The 20,522-nt window shown below is 42.2% G+C and overlaps 1 pseudogene; it reads right to left on the reverse strand.

Moving 5' to 3' along the window:
* Positions 1–11,561: 11,561 nt before the first annotated feature.
* Positions 11,562–12,199, reverse strand: LOC138092862 (large ribosomal subunit protein uL16-like; annotated as a pseudogene).
* Positions 12,200–20,522: the final 8,323 nt, after the last annotated feature.

Raw genomic sequence — 20,522 nt, forward strand, 5'->3', positions numbered from 1 at the left:
CAGTGGCAAAGGAGAAATATGGTTTTCAGAGTCCCAGACCCTTCATCAAAAGGCAGAGTCTGAAAGGATGGGTTTGGCACTAGCGAAAATAACTTCATAACTGACATGCACATATGCATACTCAGTCACTCAGTCATGTTTGACTATTTGCAACCCCATGAACTGTAGCCTACCATGCTCCTCTGTCCATGGGATTCTCCAGGCAACAATATTGGAGGGGGTAGCCATTTCCTCCTCCAGGGGATCTTCCGAATCCAGGGATTGAACCTGTGTCTCTTATGTCTCCTACATTGGCAAGCAGATTCTTTACTACTGCACCACGTGGTAAGCTCTCATATCTGACATAGTAGCCCCCAAATTGCTTTCTGTTATTTCAACTCAGGAAGAGTGAACAACAACATTTTAGGAATCCATGAATGAAAATGGACCGAAACAGGCAAATTTAATTCAGATGACCATTATATCTACTACTGTGGGCAAGAATCCCTTAGAAGAAATGGAGTAGGCCTCATAGTCAACAAAAGAGTCTGAATTGCAGTACTTGGGTGCAATCTCAAAAATGACAGAATGCTCTCAGTTCGCTTCCAAGGCAAACCATTCAGTATCACAGTAATCCAAGTCTATGCCCCAAACACGAATGCCAAAGAAGCTAAAGTTGAACAGTTCTATGAAATCCTACAAGACCTTCTAGAACTAACACCCAAAAAAGATGTTCTTTTCATCATAGGGGACTGGAATGCAAAAGAGGTAAGTCAAGAGATACCTGGAGTGATAGGCAAGTTTGGCCTTGGAGTACAAAATGAAGCAGGGCAAAGGCTAACAGAGTTTTGCCAAGAGAATGCACTGGTCATAGCAAACACCTTCTTCCAAGAACACAAGAAATGACTCTACACAGAGGCATTACCAGATGGTCAATATTGAAATCAGATTGATTATATTCTTTGAGAACAAAGTTGGAGAAGTTCTATACAATCAGCAAAAACAAGGCCAGGAGCTGACTGTGGCTCAGATCATGAACTCCTTATTGCAAAATTCAAACTTAAATTGAAGAAAGTAGGGAAAATCACTAGGCCATTCAGGTATGACCTAAATTAAATCCCTTATAATTATACTGTGCAAGTGACAAATAGATTCAAGGGATTAGATCTGATAGAGTGCCTGAAGAACTATGGATGTAGATTCATAATATTGTATAGGAGGTGGTGATCAAAACCATCCCCAAGAAAAAGAAACACAAAAAGGCAAAATGGTTGTCTGAGGAGGCCTTACGAATAGCTGAGAAAAGAGGAGAAGGGAAAGGCAAAGGAGAAAAGGAAAGCTATACCCATCTGAATGCAGAGTTCCAAAGAATAGCAATGAGAGATAAGAAAGCCTTCCTAAGTGAGCAATGCAAAGAAATAGAGGGAAACAATGGAATGGGAAAGACTAGAGATCTCGTCAAGAAAATTAGAGATACCAAGGAAGTATTTCATGCAAAGATGGTCACAATAAAGGACACAAACAGTATGGACCTAACAGAAGCAGAAGATATTAAGAAGAGGTGGCAAGAATACACAGAAGAACTGTACAAAAAAGATCTTAATGATCCAGACAACCACGATGGTGTGATCACTCACCTAGAGCCAGACATCTTGGAGTGTGAACTCAAGTTGGCCTTAGGAAGTATCACTACGAACAAAGCTAGTGGAGGTGATGGAATTCCAGCTGAGCTATTTCAAATCCTAAAAGATGCTGCTGCTAAAGTGCTGTACTCAGTATGTCAGCAAATTTTGAAAACTCAGCAGTTGCCACAGGACTGGAAAAGGTCAGTTTTCATCCCAATCCCAGAGAAAGGCAATGCCAAAGAATGTTCAACCCCATAAACTGCACTCATTTCACATGCTAGCAAAGTAACGCTCAAAATTCTCCAAGCCAGGCTTCAGGAGTATGTGAACGGAGAACTTCCAGATGTTCAAGCTGGATTTAGAAAAGGCAGAGGAACCAGAGATCAAATCACCAATATCCACTGGATCATAGAAAAAGCAAGAGAATTCCAGAGAAACATCTACTTCTGCTTCATTGATTATGATAAGGCCTTTGACTGTGTGGATCACAACAAACTGTGGAAAAATCTTAGAGATGGGAATACCAAACCACCTTACCTGCCTCCTGTGAAACCTGTATGCAGATCAAGAAGCAACAGTTAGAACTGGACATGGAACAACAGACTGGTTCAAAATTGGGAAAGGAGAATGTCAAGGCTGTCTATTGTCATCTTGCTTATTTAACTTATATGCAGAGTATATCATGCGAAGTACCAGGCTGGATGAAGCACAAGATGTCATCAAGATTGCTGGGAGAAATATCAATAACCTCAAGTATGCGGATGACACCACCTTTATGGCAGAAAGTGAAGAGGAACTAAAGAGCCTCTTGAAGGTGAAAGAGGAGAGTGAAAAAGTTGGCTTAAAACTCAACATTCAGAAAACTAAGGCCATGGCATCTGGTCCCATCACTTCATGGCAAATAGATGGGGAAACAATGGAATCAGTGACAGACTTTATATTCTTGGGCTACAGAATCACTGCAAACAGTGACTTCAGCCATGAATTAAAAGATGGTTGCTCCTTGGAAGAAAAGCTATGACCAATCTAGATAAGAGTATTAAAAAGCAGAGACATCATTTTGCCAACAAAGGTCCATCTAGTCAAAGCTATGGTTTTTCCAGTAGTCATGTATGGATGTGAGAGTTGTACCATAAAGAAGACTAAGCATGGAAAAACTGATGCTTTTGAACTGTGGTGTTGGAGAAGCCTCTTGAGAGTCCCTTAGACAGCAAGGAGATCAAACCAGTCAATCCTGGAGGAAATCAATCTTGAATATTCATTGGAAGGAATCATGCTGAAGCTGAAGCTCCAATACTTTGGCCACCTGATGCAAAGAGCAGACTCACTGGAAAAGACCCTGATGCTAGGAAAGATGAGCGCAGGAGAAGAAGGGGATGACAGAGGATGAGATGGTTGGATGGCACCACCGACTCAATGAATATGAGTTTCAGCAAATTCCAGGAGATGGTTAGGGATAGGGAAGCCTGATGTGCTGCAGTCCATGGGGTTGCAAAGAGCTGGACATGACTGAGCAACTGAACAACAACAGCAACTTCAGCTCAGCGACAGATGCCAGTTCTGACCTCAGAGGAATCCTGGAATATATTCACACTCTTCAACTATCAAAGGTATGTAGCCCACAGATTCACTGCAATCCCTATCAAATTACCAATGGCCTTTTTCAACAGAACTAGAACAAAACAATTATTAACTTTTTAAATTAAACACAAAAGACCCTGAATAGCTAAAGCAATCTTGTGAAAGAAAAATGGGGCTGGAGGAATCAGGCTCCCTGTCTTCAGACCATACTATAAAGCTACAGTATAGAACAGTATGGTACAGGCACAAAAACAGAAATACAGATAAATGGAACAGAACAGAAAGCCCAGAAATAAACCCATGCACCTATGGTCAATTAATCTATGATAAAGGAGGCAAGAATATACAATGGAGAAAAGACAGACTCTTCAATAAATGGTGCTGGGAGAACTAGACAGCTACATGTAAAAGAATGAAATTACAACATAGAGTTTCAACACCATACTCAAAAATAAACTCAAAGTGAATTAAAAACATAAATGTAAGACCATATACTATAAAACCCTTAGAGGAAAATATAGGTAGAACACTTTTTGACATAAATCACAGCATAGTTCAAAAGGATACAGGCACCCCAATATGCATAGCAGCACTATTCAAATTAGCAAAGACATAGAAGCAACCTAAATGTTCACCAACAGATGAATGGATAAAGATGTCATACATATATACACTGGAATATTACTCAGCCATGAAAGGGACTAGAAATAATGCCATTTGCAGTAACATGAATGGCCCTGGAGACTATCATACAAGTGAAGTAAGTCAGACAGATAAAGACCAATATCATATAATATTACTTATATGTGGAATCTAATAAAACAAGATGATACAAATGAACTTATTTACAAAACAGAAACAGACTCTCACACTTACTAACTTATGGTTATCAAAAGAGAAAGGAGGTAGGTATAAATGGGGATTGAGTTTGGAACTGACATATACATACTGCTATATTTAAAACACATAATACTGTATAGCACAGGAAACTCTGCTCAATATTGTATAATAACCTACATGGGAAAAGAATCTGAAAAAGAAATATGTACAACTGGATCACTTTGCTGTACACCTGAGATTCACACAACATTGTGTATTGACTGTAGTCCAATACAGAATAAAATATTTTTTTAATAAGTTTTTAAAAATTAAAAAAGAAGAGTAGGTAGCCTAGCCACCCCAAGCTTTCCTTTTCCAGCCTAACAGAGCCTTACACTATTTTCTTCACTGTGGACTCCTTAAAACGGAGAGTTTCTGGCTCATTTCTGTGCCCCCTTGGATTCAGCATACCATCAAAGCACACATGGTGCTTTCTTGGCATTGATGTGAGTTATCAGATGGCTGTCAAGGTTGGGAAATTCTTTGTATTGAGCCCAAACCAGCCTGTCCTCAAAGCAAGTGACCTGTGCAATTCAGGACACCACCTCTCCCGCGTGAGGCTGTGGCATGATTACAGTGAGGACTCCCCGGAGGAGAACTCTCCATCCCACCACATGGGGAGAAGGGAAGGAGGCTGGGAGGCAAATGCAGAGGGTGGGTGGGTGTGTCCTTTGCAACTTCCCCCATCACCTGGCCTGGCTGCCCTCTCCTCCTCAGGTCACCTGAGACCTCTGGAGCATTAGCTCGTGGAGATCCTTGTAAGAGCAGTGAGCTTTCAGGAGGGATCAGTCTTTGCCAACTGCAGGGAGAAAGTCTTGCCTGGCACTGTTCATGGTAGACTCAGTACAGCACGAAGAGGAACCAAACCAGCTTGGGAGTCACCTGTGGTCATATTTCTGCCGTGTCGCTTCCTATGTGACCTTAGGCAAGCAACTTGGGCCTCATACTCAATGGAAAATTAGAGTCAATAATGGCACTGAACTCAGAGGGTTGTTACTATTCATGACACACAATGAATGTTCAATATATATTAGCTATTTCTGAGCACTGGTTACTTGACATTGTACAGAGTGTCATTGGCTACCCTGTCATTTAAACCTTTACACACCTTGTGACTGGGTATATCACCTGCTTTTTACACTGAAAATAAACTGGCCATGCAGACAAGAAGAGGCAGTGCCAGGGTTTTTGAAACCAGGGCTAACTCTAGAACCAGGGCTTAGGGATGGTACTTCCCCTTAAAGAGCACTGGGGAAATTGGTGGGAAGTTTTTGTTGCTGCTGTGATTGGAGGCACTGTGGCTTTCAGTGAGGGTGGGGTGGGGTTGGGGGTGGGTTTGATTCTTTGCAATACCGAGGTGGTCAGCTCTGCACATCAAAGAAATTTCCTTCCATATTCCCAGTGATTTCTGAATGTCTCCTGGATATTCACATAGGTGGAAAAGCTTTATATGATGTTGTACAAAAAAAAAAAAGAAGTCTTTTTAAATTTAAAAATAAACTAAATTTTTCCTGAATGTAAATACCATGTAAAAGGAGAAGTGAAATGTCCTTCTTTCAGTTAGGACAATACAAAGATTTGGTCAGCGTTTCAGAAGAGCCTGTCTTGACAGCCATGCAGTGATGTCTGAGGCATCAAAACAGTGAGCTGAATTCTGCTTTCACAAGGATTCTTCAGAAGGGGTTAGCACCCCACAGTTATGCCTTCCAGTTTAACCGAACTTGAGCATCTGTCTATTAAAACACACATCAATTTATTGCAAACAGTTTTTCTTTCACTTTTTCAGATTTATAATTAGAGTATTAAATGGAATATTTTGGTTTCTTACGAATTTCATTCCAGAATAGTAAAGAGGATATTACAGAATATTTGTTATAAAAAAGAAGTTCAAGCTCAGCTGGGTTAGTAACTCCACTGCATTGTAGTATATGCTTTACAAAGACTGATAGAATTTAAGTAGTCAAGTTTCCACTCAAATTCACACCCTGTGTCTGAGATTATGCATGATTTTCCTTTCGTTCCTTTCTAAGCCACAACTAGAAACTATGTCCCTTGATTCAACACGTATATACTAGGTGCCTACCCCCCAAAAAAGAGCATGTAGCAACTACCTCTAAGATAGGTATTAAATGAGAAAACGGAATCTCCCAGAAGTCAGAAACAACTTTGGTACAATTCTTAGAGGGAAATTATATTTTCAAGTAAGCATTTTCAGGGACTTCCCCGGTGATCCAGTGGCTGAGACACTACACTCCCAATCCAGGAAGCCCAGGTTCAATCCCTGGTCAGGGAACTAGAAACCACATGTCACAACTAAGACCCAGCAGAGCCAAATAAATTAATTAATTTTAAAAAAAGAGAAGAAAAGCATTTTCAGGAGGAAAACTCATTGAGGTTTGCACAGCAGGGTGAACATGCTATGCAGACCCCAGAGCTCTGACTCTGCTCCCTGATTCCTAGGGAAGGAGGGTCTAGAAAGAGTGAGGGAGGAATGTGAAAATGAAGAAGCCATAGTCTGTACCTCAGAGGATCTCACTGTTGAGGAGAGAGAGAGCCAGACACACAGACAGCTCCAAAATGTGTGCAAAGCACTCTACTGAAGGTGCAGAATGATTAGGGAGCACTGAGCGGGGGAGTCACCCACTTTGCCCAGAAGAATCTGGAAAGGGAATATTTCAGCTTTTGAAAAATGAATATCACCAGGAGGAGAGGAAGAAGGAAGCCATTCTAAGCCCACAAGTCCCATCTTGATGACTTTCTTCTCTCTTGGCCCAACCTATGTGGGTTCTCCCCAAGCTATCTCTGAAAACCACATCTTGCAACACTTCCTGCTTTTAGTTTCAGTCATTTCCTTTAAATTGAGAGCACCTGTGTGTTTTGCATTAGTCTTCTTCCTCCATCTTGGTCTCTGCTGGCAGTTTTACATTGGAAAGATTGCCATGCTCAAATTTACCCTTAATACAAGCATGATACCAAAACTCAATTCACTAAAGAATATCTATGAAAAACCCAAAGTTAGATGTCCATTGACAGATGAATGAATAAAGAAGTAGTGGACCATATACACAACGGAATGTTACTTAGCTATGAAAAGAAACACATTTGAGTCAATTCTAATGAAGTGAATGAACCTAGAGCCTATTATACAGAGTGAAGTAAGTCAGAAAGAGAAAGATAAATATTGTATATTAACATCATACATATGATATCTAGAAAGATGGCACTGATGATCCTATCTGCAGGGCAGCAAAGGCAATGCAGACATAAAGGATAGGCTTTTGGACATGGGTAGGTGAAGGAGAGGGTGGAATGATTTGAGAGAGTACATTGAAACATACATATTACCATATGTAAAATAGATAGCCAGTGGGAATTTGCTGTATGATACAGGGAACCAAAACCTGGTGCTCCGTGACAACCCAAGGATGGGGAGGGAGACTCAAGAGAAAGGGGATATATGTCTTCCTATGGCTGAATCATGTTGATATATGGCAGAAAACATCATAGCACTGTAACTACCCTCCAATTAAAAATAAAAGAAAACTAAAAAAAAAAAAAACACAACAACTTCAAAGTTAGTATCATACTTAATGGTGAAATATTAAGTGCTTTCCTCCTAAGATCAGAAACAAGGCAAAGGATGTCCACTCTCACCATTCTATTCAACATTTTATTGGTGGTCTCAGCCAAAGCAATAAGGAAAGAAAAAGAAGTAAACTTTTCATACTGGAAAGGAAGAAATAAATCATCTTTCCTTGCAGATAACATGATTGCTTATGAAAAAGAAAGCTTAAGAAACTCGGCAAAACCAGTACTGGAATTAATAAGTGAATTTAGCAAGATCACAAAATATGTGGTCAACATTTGAGTTCTACTGTATTCTTGCAAAGTAGAAGCAATTAATTGGAAAATGAAAATTTTGAAACTATTCTATTTACAGTAGCATTTAAAAATGTAAACAGAAATCAATTTAACAAAAGGCAAAAGATTTCTTCATTCTAAACTATGAAACATTGCTGACAGAAATTAAAGAAGACCTAAATAAATGACAAGACATGCCATGTTCATGGATTAGTATTTAGTAATATTGTTTAGATATAACTTTAGTCATTAAAATACCAAGATCCCCTGGAGAAGGAAATGGCAAACTGCTCCAATAGTCTTCCTAGAAATCCCCATGGACAGTGGAGCCCGGCAGGCTACAGTCCATGGAGTTGCAAAGAGTTGGAGACCATTGAGCAGCTAAACAACAACAACAACATTAAAATACCAATTATAATATAAGAAGGCAATTTTTAAAAAAAGAAATGAGTTGATTTTTAAAATATGCATGGAAAATAAAAAGATCTAGAAGAGTCAAAACAAACTTGAAAAAGAAGAACAAAGTTGGGGAACTCAGACTGCCTGATTTGAAGACTTGCTATGGAGCTATAGTAATCAGACTTAAACACAAACTTAACCAAGTTTAACTATTCCAATTATCTACCACTACATAACAGATCACCCTAAAACAGTAGCTTAAAACAATCAATCATTGATTTTGCACATGGTTGACTGGGCTCAGCTGACCAATTCTCACTCAGGGGCTCTCTGAATGAAGATATAGTGGTTGATGGCTGGGGCTAGAGTCATCTCCAAGGCCACTTCACTCACATGTCTGGTGCCCAGACCAGGACCATGCAACACCTGGAGCTCCTCAAGCTTCTCTCATAGTGGTCTTTCCACATGGTGGACTCAGGATCAGACTTCCTACAGGGCAGCTGAAGAGTCTACAGTGAATGTCCAGAGAACCAGGTGGAAGCAGCAGAAATTTAATAATCTAGACTTGGAAGTTACTCAGAGTTACCTGCTCCACCTTCTATCCATTAGAAGTCTGGATAGCCAGCCTGCATTCATGAGAAGAATTAAGACTCCATACGTTATTGAAAGGAGTGCCCCGCCCTGAAAAAAAAACAAAAACAAAAACTGCAGACATGTTTTAAAACCAGCACATAAACCAAATAAGGGCCTGAAATAAAAATCACTCTTGGCCTAAAAGAAAGTATGGTAGAAATAAGAAAGCATCTGATAAAATGATGAGAAATACCATCTGGGACTATTTGAGCTTCCAAGGCAATGGCACCCCACTCCAGTACTCTTGCCTGGCAAATCCCATGGGCGGAGGACCCTAGTAGGCTGCAGTCCATGGGGTCGCTAAGAGTTGGACACGACTGAGCGACTTAACTTTTACTTTTCACTTTCATGCATTGGAGAAGGAAATGGCAACCCACTCCAGTGTTCTTGCCTGGAGAATCCCAGGGACGGAGGAGCCTGGTGGGCTGCCGTCTGTGGGGTTGCACAGAGTCGGACACGACTGAAGCAACTTAGCAGCAGCAGCAGCAGCAGCAAGCTCCTGATGAGCTTCATCAGCAATGACAGGCAGGCAAGTAGAAGACAAGAACCAGGGTGAGAGAGGGACCTGTCCCCACCTCATACGAAGTATGGTCTTACTCAACTATCTGAGGTCCTCGCCTTTCTTGGACCTGCTCTTTCTCATCCTGGGCCCTCTCCAACATACTGCTCCACTGACTAGCGTGCCCTTCCTGTTTCCTGTGGCTACCTCTGACTTATTCTTCGGGTTCACTTTAGGCTTTTACCCCTCCAGGAAGCCTTCCCTGACCCCCAAGCCTGGGTCAAGGCCCCTCCTGTGGAGTACCATAACTTCTTGTACTTTGCCTGTTTTCAAGGATCATCAGTGTCTTGTTGCTATTTACTTATTGATACCTCTACTAGAGGTGAACTTCCCTGAGGGCAGAAGGGAAGGTTGATGAATGACTTCAGTGAGGGCATGCAATTTTCCTGAGCTACAACAAGACTCAAAGCCACACAAGCAAGTAGCTGCTTTGTCCCAAGATGGCGTGCACCACGTCCTTGCACCGGCAGACTAAAGCCAGGCAGAGCAGGTCTGACGAGTGATTAGCTCCACTGTGTGAATAGCCGACAATGCAATCTGCTCAACCGTGGCCTCCCCTCCAGCCTCCCCAAATCAGCAACACCCCTTCCCAGCTCCTCTCTGAGAGTAGATCGACCTGCTTCCCACTAAAACCATAGACGCGATAATAGGAGGAAAAAAATAGGGTTAAGGGCAGAACAATTGGTGGCAACGAGATGAACACAGATTAATGATGCGGGCCTCACCCTGGCCACCCCAGCCTGGGCTGGCGAAGGTTCATAGTTGATACCCATTAAAGAGCTTAATGAAATAATTATAATTCACACCCCAGAGTATCAAAGAATCAATACTGGGGAACTTTGGGCCACTCTGGGGGTGGCATCCCACCAGCTTCACAGTTCAGCACAGCGGGCAGAGCCAGTGGAAGTAAATGCAGTTGACACAGAAGTTGCATTAAAAGAGGGCAATAATAGATTAAAAGCTGCCGGGATCCTGGTGACTGACCGTCAATATCCTTTATCCCCTACCTCGCCCCAATTCTGCCCCCTCCATGCACTATTAGTCCAAATCGATGGGCTGTCCATTGACATCACCAGCTCCAGCATTAATGCGAGCTCACAAAAGAAGCCCGGCCCTGTATTATCACTCCTCTCGCTTCCAAATTACCACATAATGCAGGCCACGGGCAGCTTGTGACATGTTAACACTATACACGATTTGTTGGGATTGGACTAAATATTTCATGGCTAAAGATTTCATCAGAGACTTGATGACAGAAATAAACTGCTGCCCAGGGGGAAATCACTGGAAATAATAGAATTAGGTGTTGTTGGAAAATCCAGAGGGACCAAGGGCTTGTAAAAGGATATAAGGGAACACTGTCCACAGCTGGCGGCCTGCGGTGTGCCTGCTTCTGAGAAAGAGACTGCAAAGAAAGGCCTTTTGGTTGGTCCCCTGTAAGAACAGGCATTCAGATTTCAGCTGGTTTACTTTCTATTCTTGAGCAAAAGCTGGGGAGGGGATTCCTCGTCTGTGATGACCGGGAATGTGACCGTCATGGGGTGAATTGTGTCCCCTTCACCCCAATTTAAAAAAAATGGTTAAAAGTCCTAATCCCCACAACCTCAGAATGTGACCTCTTTTGGAAATAGTCATTACAGAGGTAATTGGTTAAAATGAGGTCACTATGGTGGGTCCTAACCCAGTATGACTGCTGTCCTTATTTAAAAAAAAAAAAAAGGAATTTGGACACAGAAACAGACATGCACAGAGGGAAAAAGATGTGACCCATACAGGGAGAAGACAATCACATGACTGGACTGATGCATCTTTAAGCCCAAGGATGCAGGCAGCCATCAAAAGCCAGAAGGGAGGAGCCGGACCCCTCCCTCCCTGAGTATTCGAGAGCATGGCACTGCCAACACCTTGATTTCTGACTGCTAGCCTCCAGAACTGTGACAATACATTTCTGTTAAGTTTTTGGTACTCCGTAGGGGTTTTGGGAGGCAGGGAAGTAGGATTTATTGCTAGGCATGCATGAGTAAGGAGTGGACAGCCCAAGGCTCTCATGCATACAGGGCCTGCCCTCTGTCCAGAGGACCACGGCTGGGTGAGTATCTGACCCCCAGCCACAGGGAAAGAACCACTCTTCTGCCACCACGTTTCCAAAGTTATCCACATTAAACTTTGAAGATCCCCACTTCCGGGGATCTTCTGGTGTCCAGGGAACTTGAACTTGGCCCTGAGGAGGGCCTCAATCACATGCTTCTTGTTCTGCAGCTTGATGCAGATGGACATCGCGACTTGGCCAGTGTGGACCCTGGCCACTGTGCCCTGGGGCTTTCCAGAGGCACCGCACAAACCTGTCTGGAGCCTGTCAGCTCCAGGACAGGACAACACCTTGTTGATGAGGATGATGTGGAAGGGTGGAGCTGTATTTGGATGTGAAAGCCAGCTTTGCCACAGCTTTTCACCACTTTTTGTACTTGCTGGCACAAATATGGGCAGCCTCCAGGGCTTCGGAAGAGAGCTGCTCATACTCATCTGACCCCATGTGGCCACAGAGAGGGAACTCATCCAGTTTTTCTTCTTCCGCATCACGTCAAAGATGCATCTCAGCATCAGGGACACCTTGGCAGAAGTGAGACTTTGGGTACTGCTTGCTCTTAAAATACTGGTAACACTGGGCATGGCAGTGGCCCATGATGACACCAGGATCTTCAGCGGCGTGCCGAAGGGAGAGTTACAGATTTTTTGATGTGGACCATTTTTTAAGTCTTTATTTAATTTGTTGCAATATTGCTTCTGTTTTATGTTTTTGTTTTTTGGCCATGAGGCATGCAGGATCTTAGCTCCCGACCAGGGATCAAATCACCGCACACCCTGCATTAGAAGGTGAAGTGTTAACCACTGGACCACCAGGGAAGTCCCCTAAGTTTTTGGTACTTTGTTATGGCAGCCTTAGGAAATGTTAATATTATCTAACTAATAGTTAATAATACTAGCTCTTCTAATACTTACTCTATGAGTCAGGCACAGAGCTAAACATTCTACATACACTGGCTAATTTAATGCTCATAACAAGCCTAATGGTTGATGACTATAATCCCCATTTCATAGGTAAAGATACTCAGTTTCAGAAAGAATAATTTGCCCAAGGTCACAAACCCAGTAAATGGCAGAGCAGGTCCCAGACAGACACATAAGAAACACTACATCAACAAAAAGATTTCTGGTGAATATTTGCAGGGTCTCTCAAGTGGTTACTTGCCTGCAGCTTGCTTTCTGTCAGCCCACCAACCTAACTGTTTCAACTCCTGGGTTTGGAATCTGTATCTGCTTGGTTTGAGTGTCCACAACGTCTCAAAGGGAAGTGTAGGCATTAGAAAACAATAGCACAGGACTTCCCTGGTGGTCCAGGTCCAGCAGTCAAGATTCTGCACTTCTGCTGCAGGGGTCGTGGGTTTGATCCCTGGTCAGGGAACCAAGATCTGGCATGCTGCAAGTGTGGCCAAAAAAAAATAAAACAGCACAGGGCATTGGGGTGATGGGAGAGTATGGCGAAAGGGTCTAAACTTTCAGTCACAAGATAAGTAAGTTTGAGGATCTAATGTACAGCCCCATGATTATATTTGACAATATATGTACTGAATACTTAGAAATTGCTAACAGAGTAAATCGGTTGTTTTTTTTTTTAACTGGAGTATAACTGCTTTACAATACTGTTAGTTTCTGCTGTATAATGAAGTGAATCAGCTCTATATATACCTATATGCCCTCCCTCTTGAGCCTCCCCACTAGGTCACCACAGAGTACCAAATTGAGCTCCCTGCGCTATACAGAAACTTTCTATTTTACACATTGCAATATATATATATTCCAATCCCAATGAAAGGCAATGCCAAAGAATGCTCAAACTACTGCACAATTGCACTCATCTCACACACTAGCAAAGTAATGCTCAAAATTCTCCAAACCAGGCTTCAACAGTACGTGAACTGTGAACTTCCAGACGTTCAAGCTGGATTTAGAAAAAGCAGTGGAACCAGAGATCAAATCCCCAACATCTGTTGCACCATCGAAAAAGCAAGAGTTTCAGAAAAACATGTAATTCTGCTTTATTGACTACGCCAAAGGCTTTGACTGTGTGGATCACAACAAACTGTGGAAAACTCTTCAAGAGGTGGCAATACCAGACCATCTGACCTGCCTCCTGAGAAATCTGTATGCAGGTCAGGAAGCAACAGTTAGAACTGGACACGGAACAACAGACTGGTTCCAAATAGGAAAAGGAGTACATCAAGGCTGTATATTGTCACCCTGCTTATTTAACTTACATGCAGAGTACATCATGAGAAATGCTGGGCTGGATGAAGCACAAGCTGGAATCAGGATTGCCGGGAGAAATATCAATAACGTCAGATATGCAGATGACACCACCCTTATGGCAGAAAGTGAAGAGGAACTAAAGAGCCTCTTCATGAAAGTGAGAGAGTGAAAAAGTTGGTTTAAAACTCAACATTCAGAAAACTAAGATCATGGCATCTGAACCCATCACTTCATGGCAAATAGATGGGGAAACAGTGGAAACAGTGTCAGACTTTATTTTGGCGGGCTCCAAAATCACTACAGATGGTGACTGTAGCCATGAAATTAAAAGATGCTTGCTCTTTGGAAGGAAAGCTATGCCCAACCTAGACAGCATATTAAAAAGCAGAGACATTATTTTGCCAACAAAGGTCCATCTAGCCAAAGCTATGGTTTTTCCAGTAGTCATGAATGGATGTGAGAGTTGGACTGTGAAAAAAGCTGAGTGCTGAAGAATTGATGCTTTTGAACTGTGGTGTTGGAGAAGACTCTTGAGAGTCCTTTGGACTGCAAGGAGATCCAATCAGTCCATCCTAAAGGAAATCAGTCCTGAATATTCATTGGAAGGACTGATGCTGAAGCTGAAACTCCAATACTTTGGCCACCTGATGCAAAGAACCGACTCATTGGAAAAGACCCTGATGCTGGGAGGGATTGGGGGCAGGAGGAGAAGGGGATAACAGAGGATGAGATAGCTGGATGGCATCACCAACTTGATGGATATGAGTTTGAGTGAATTCCGGGAGTTGGTGATGGACAGGGAGGCCTGGCGTGCTGCGATTCATGGGGTTGCAGAGTCTCGGACACGACTGAGTGACTGAACTGAACTCAGTGTATATATGTCAATGTTACTCTCTCAATTCATCTTACTCTACCTTTTCCCCCAACCCATGTCCACATGTCCATTCAAGAGAGTAAATCATAAATGTTCTCACCATAAACAAAAAGGAAATGGCAATTATGTAAAGTGATGGAGGTGCTAACTAACCTTACTGTGGTAATCACTTCACAATATGAGAGTATCAAACCAACATGCTGCACTCCTTAAACTGACACATTATATGACAATTATGTCAGTAAAGCTGGGGATAAAAAGGAAAACCAACACACAGCCAACATTACTTGGTTCCTTGAGAGTAAAAATCTTATATTCACATACATCCTTTTTCTCCCTCCCTCGCTCTCTCCCCTCTTTGTGGAAGCCAGCTCTGCAACTTCTTTTACAAACCCTCCCAAATTTTTAAGTGCTTTGTTGAAATACTATATCTGTACCACACAATTCATTAATTTATCTATTTAAAGTATCCAATTCAGTATTTTAACATATTCACAGAATTATACAACTATTGCCACAACTAATTAGAATGATCTCATCATTCTAAAACAAAACCCCATACCTGTCTGCAATAACTCTGCATCTCTCCCCAACTGTCCTTTCCCCCAGCGTTATGAAAGCACCTATTTCTACTTCCTATCTCAAAAGATTTACCTATTCTGGACATTTTCACATGATTAATCAAGGATCATCTACGTTAGAGCATGTATCAATATTTCATTCATTCTTATAGCTGAGTAATATTCCATTGTGTGGATATATCATTTTATTTATCCATTCATTAGTTGATGGACATTTGGGTTATGGTCTTTTTTGAGGTATTGTAATACTGTGTGTGTGTGTTTGTGTGTGTGTCTGTGTATGTGTGAGTGCTTGTGTGGATGTATATTTTAATTTCTCCTGAGTGCATAACTGGTAGAATGCCTGGGTCATATGTTAATTAATTCTAAGTTTAACTTTTGAGGAACTGCCAGACTGTTTCGCAAACGGGTTGCTGCATTTCACATTCATATCAGCAGTGTATGAGGGTTCCAGTTCCTATACATCCTTGCCAACTGTTCCTGTCCAGACATCCTAGTGACTCTAAACTTCTGAGGTTTCGATTTCCATTTCTCTGATCGCTAATGATATTGAGCATCTTTCCCTGTGTTTATTAACAATTTGTGTATCTTCTTTGGAGACATACCTATTTAGATCAGTTGTCCCTTGTACACACTGGTTCCTCTGAGTTTACAAGAGTTTTTTAGTACCTTTTAGATAGCAGTACTTTATTAGGTTCAATAGAGCCTGTCTATAATGCAGGAGACGCCAGAGATATGGGCTCAATTCCTGGGTTGGGAAGATCCCCTGGAGGAGGGCATGGCAACCCACTCCAGTATTCTTGCCTAGAGAATCCCATGCACAGAGGAGCCTAGTGGGCTACAGCCCATAGGTCACAGTTAGACATGACTGAAGCAACTGAGCATATCCACACCCAAGTATTTTCCCCAATTCTGTGGGCTGCCTTTCTTCACTGTATTGATAGTGTCATTTTAAGCAATTTAAGCACTATTTTTATGAAGTCCAACGTATCTATGTTTTCTTTTGTTTTGTGTCTAATCCAAGGTCAGGAAGATCCACAGCCTTTTCCTTTAGGGCCCTGGGGTTGGCTGCATCCTATGAACTACAGCCCAGCTTATTAGGACAGGCCTCAATCTTCCTGGCAAGCCCTGACTGTCCTCATACTGCTCAGCACACTCACTCCCCATATCACCCAGATCTCAGGGGCAATCTAAAGAGAGCAAGCGGTCCCTTAGGCCAAAGACTGACAGCTCTGTTACTGCCATGTCTCCTTAGGCTAGAGCTGCTCCAGGCTTGATCGTTTCCTCACCTCATGCAGCCCCAGTTTGGTTCCCCAGCTCTGCAATGAGCAACTGTAGCAAAGATCTGTAGAGAGCCTGAACCCAGCCAGCCTCTCACCACTCCAAGAGCCATGACCAAACCATCATAAAGCTCAAAGAGAACACATTCTACCACTCACCTCTTGGGTACCTGCCCCACCCCTTCTCATTTTGCTATTACATGCTTATATAATGTGCCAGACATTATACGGGAGTGTGTGGATATTCTTACATTCATTCATGAGCTTGAGTTTAGTGAGGAATTCAAACATTTCATACAGGTACTGAGAGTCTAAGGGGTCAAAGTCAAGGGTGATGAGGGAAATAACGTTAACGTTTAAACTTGGAAAAATGGACCATGAAAGAATCAGGAGAGACTATTTTCTCTTCCCAAGGAGACTCTCCTTTTTCCCCTTCATCCCTGCACATGTCAAAGCTCTGTATCTGACCTACCTGTCTCAAGTTACTCTAAAGTCTCTACTTAAACCCATACACCCCACCAGGGCACCTGTTCAACTTCCTCAGCTGGGAATGCTTTGCCTGGAATGTGAATGTGAACATTTGAGGCTGACTTCCTTCCTCAGCATTTGCTGTGCTTCCAGTTAGGCAACTTGTAAAACAAACAAAAAGCACAAACCTAAGTGAAAATGTTCCAGCAGCCTCCCTCAGCTGTCATTTTCTAAATTGCTTACTGCCATCTAGTGGATAAAGATGTCCTTATAGCCATACAAAGACTACTGCACTCCATTCCACGTGGTTGTTCAGTTGCCCAATGGTGTCTGACTCTGCAACCCCATGGACTGCAGCACGCCAGGACTCCCTCTCCTTCACCAACTCCATTCCATCTTAATAGAATTGAAAAGGCTACTTTTTCTATGAAGGTATATTGTACAGCAATATTGTTGAATCAAATACCCAGTATTGTTGGAGCAAAGCACTGTTTGCAGGCATCGTTTTGTTTATAGAACATTTTAAGTACACAAAGACTGCAGTAATATTTTTGGGCATAAATGTATGGCTTTGGCTTTTAAAGACAAAAATTATCCTTTAGTAGTTTAGAAGTACAATTACTATTACTCAACTAGAGTAATACAAATACATTTCTAAACACAACCATAGCATTGTTAAGTGTTAGTAAGTCCAGCTGAAACGAGGGTGTAACTCTTAAAAGTGGACATGGAGATTGAGAGACCCTGAACTTTTTGCTCTCTTCCCAAGTCAATGGCACGCTGTGCAAAATTTAAAAGCCAGGCATCCAGAGGCATGACTCTTATAACCACATTACAATAATCCACACAGAAGTAAAGTTGCTTTGGTCATCCTGTAGAGACTTACATACGCACAGCCAGATGACCCAATCGTCGTTCTACAGTTATTAAAAGATAATCAAATAAGGTAAGATTAAATGGAAACCACTTAACTTCATTTAAACTGAATGGGAAAAAATGCTGTTCTTATGGCCACCTTCTCCGCATCTTTTCCTAAGCTGTAATGAACAACCTAATTCATACACATTGCTAGCGTCTTCCCACAGTAAGGATGCCGCCTTGCAACTGTCTTCATCTTGTGCATGGCAGTCTCTCCTGCTACGCTAGAAGCTCATGAGGCTGGAACACATCTTTACCAGCTTCTGCATCTACTGGTGTCAGGGCTTAGCCCTCAGCAAGAAATTAAAAAAACACTATCACAAAAATGAAAGACAAAAATTGACTTCAGTCATTGGGTTTCTCAAAGCCCCAAATTACTTCAACTTCCTGCAAAAGCTAAGTCTCCAAGCTTGAACACCAAAGACTGGGGTGAGCAGGGAAACACCTAACAGGGAACTTTTTAAGTATCTGATGAATATTGGGATCAAAATCATTAAGTGCATGCCAAGTCTATTCAGTGATATCTCTTTGTAACCCTACAGATTGTAGCCTGTCAGATTCTCCAGGCAAAAATACTGGAGTGGGTTGCCATGCCTTCCTCCAGAACTTCCTGACCCAGAAATCAAACCTACATCTGTCTGTCTCCTGCATTGGCAGGTAAATTACTAGTGCCACCTCGGTATTAACTCCAACTTTTCTGATTACAAACTCCCTTGCTTTAAAAAAAAAAAATTCCTCAGTAAATGTGAAGCCCAGCTCTACATTGAGATGAGCCAGTGCCGCTACACTGGTATGCAAGAGTAGTTCTAGAATAAAGTCTACCCAATACTTAAAATGCCTGACTGGTCTCCTCACCCAGTTTACTCAATCTCTGTTTAACTTCTCAAGAGTCCTCATATGCATTCTTTCAGACTAAATACAGGAAAATCAGTGTAACTAGCAAATAGTTAATCCCTAACTTCTGCCAAACCCTATTATACAAGCCCCGCGATGCATTATTTCTTCCATCTGTATAAGGGAAATAGTGCATTTTATTTCAATTTCATTGAAGAAACATGTATTTTGTTCAACTTGTAGTAATGGCTACCACCAATAACCTTTCATCGGTGTGTTTTGCGTTTCACTATCTTGTGAAGTGAAAGAGGTCTTGTTTCACTATCACATTTCATCTCCAATTTTTTTACCAAGATCACATACATTCAGTGGTCTCAAAGAAAAGCCAAAACCAAACCAAAAATAATCCAAAAATGCCCCATAGGTTTGCACCAGGTCACCTTCATGAACTGGTGAAAAAATGACTCACTGCTGGCTCAGAATTTCCTAGAGCAATGTCAAACATTAACACCTAAGTCACAAAATAGCCAGTGTGATAGGCACTGTTTTACTGAATTCATCTTACTGAACTTAACCAATGACAGCCTACTAGCTATACCCAGCAACCTGTAAATAAAACTGTTTACTTAATGCAGAAACATTCTTTTGAACTCCAATCTACGTTGGTCACTCAAGAACAAAAAGCTACAGAGAGACTGGGGTTACTGGTCACTCTGCTGCTAAGTTGCTTCAGTGTCCGACTCTGTGCAAGCCCATAGACAGCAGCCCACCAGGATCCCCTGTCCCTGGGATTCTCCAGGCAAGAACACTGGAGGGGACTGTCATTTCCTTCTCCAATGCACGAAAGTGAAAAGTCAAAGTGAAGTCGCTGTGTCGTGTCCCACCTTCAGCGACCCCAGACTGAAGCTTGCCAAGCTCCTCAGTCCATGGGATTTTCCAGGCCATAGAGTACTGGAGTAGGGTACCATTGCCTTGGTCACTCTGCTATGAGCTTAAACTGACTTAGACCACCATCCCTGGCCTAGTTTTTCCTAGATGACCACTAGGTGGCAGACTGCTGCTAAGCAGGAATCATGAGCACATGGATACTACTAGTTAGAGAACGGAGAACCCACCTGCCAATGCAGGAGACCTAAGAGACACAACACAGGCTCCATCCCTGGGCCAGTTAAGATAAAGGGTATCTTAACCCACTCCAGTACTCTTGCCTGGAAAATCCCATGGAGAAGAGCCCTAGTCAATGGGGTTGCAAATGTGAAACACGTATTGTCTCACAAAGATGACTTTACAGGATTCACATTCCCTGATGCAAAACCTCTGACCCATAGCCCAACAATCCTTTGATTCTGTCAACTCAAGCTTAAACAGCCAAGGTATACTGAGGCCTTTGTTCCCAAGAAAGCTTACTTAAAGGCAGTCCAGTGTAATTAGGCTTGATAAGCACAACTGTTCAGAATCAGCTTTTGCCTCTTGTAAGTTCCTGAATTAAGGCTGGCTATGATTTAAAATGAAATCAGAATTAGATGCCCAATTTCTCAAACTTAATTACATGATGGGCAAAGGCCCTCACTATGCCAACCCTAATAGCCAGCTTCACAACACCCAAGTTACACAAAGCCTCAAGTTAGGAAAACAAAAAAGCCTCTGCAATAGATTAACAGGGCTTCACAGTAAGGTGGTCTAGTTGCAGATTGTGACCTGTTTACCCATTTCCTTGCCCAATTTTTGCCTTGTGTCTTCTGA

This window comes from Capricornis sumatraensis, chromosome 16 (assembly GCF_032405125.1).
Source record: "Capricornis sumatraensis isolate serow.1 chromosome 16, serow.2, whole genome shotgun sequence".
Classification (NCBI taxonomy): domain Eukaryota; kingdom Metazoa; phylum Chordata; class Mammalia; order Artiodactyla; family Bovidae; genus Capricornis; species Capricornis sumatraensis.